The following is a 261-nucleotide window of genomic DNA, read 5'->3' on the forward strand; positions in this document are numbered from 1 at the left end:
GGGGTTTAAGCTTTAGGGGTACTGCACCTCAAGGAAGGTAATTGCGAGATCCCATCTCCCCGAGTACCGAGGATGTCTCCCCTTATATTAGATGGCCAGGTGTTTGCTACTGTATGTTGGATTTATCTGGCTGTGGCGAAGTGGGCGAGTTCGCAGAAGGGAAATTTAGGTCGAGCTCGGAAGTGAAAAGGTACGAGCACCAGTATCCAAATTAGTGGTGACCGATCTTCTATTATTCTTTTTTCATTTTATTTCAAATTT

The sequence above is a fragment of the Penaeus monodon genome, chromosome 30 (genome assembly GCF_015228065.2).
Source record: "Penaeus monodon isolate SGIC_2016 chromosome 30, NSTDA_Pmon_1, whole genome shotgun sequence".
Taxonomy (NCBI): domain Eukaryota; kingdom Metazoa; phylum Arthropoda; class Malacostraca; order Decapoda; family Penaeidae; genus Penaeus; species Penaeus monodon.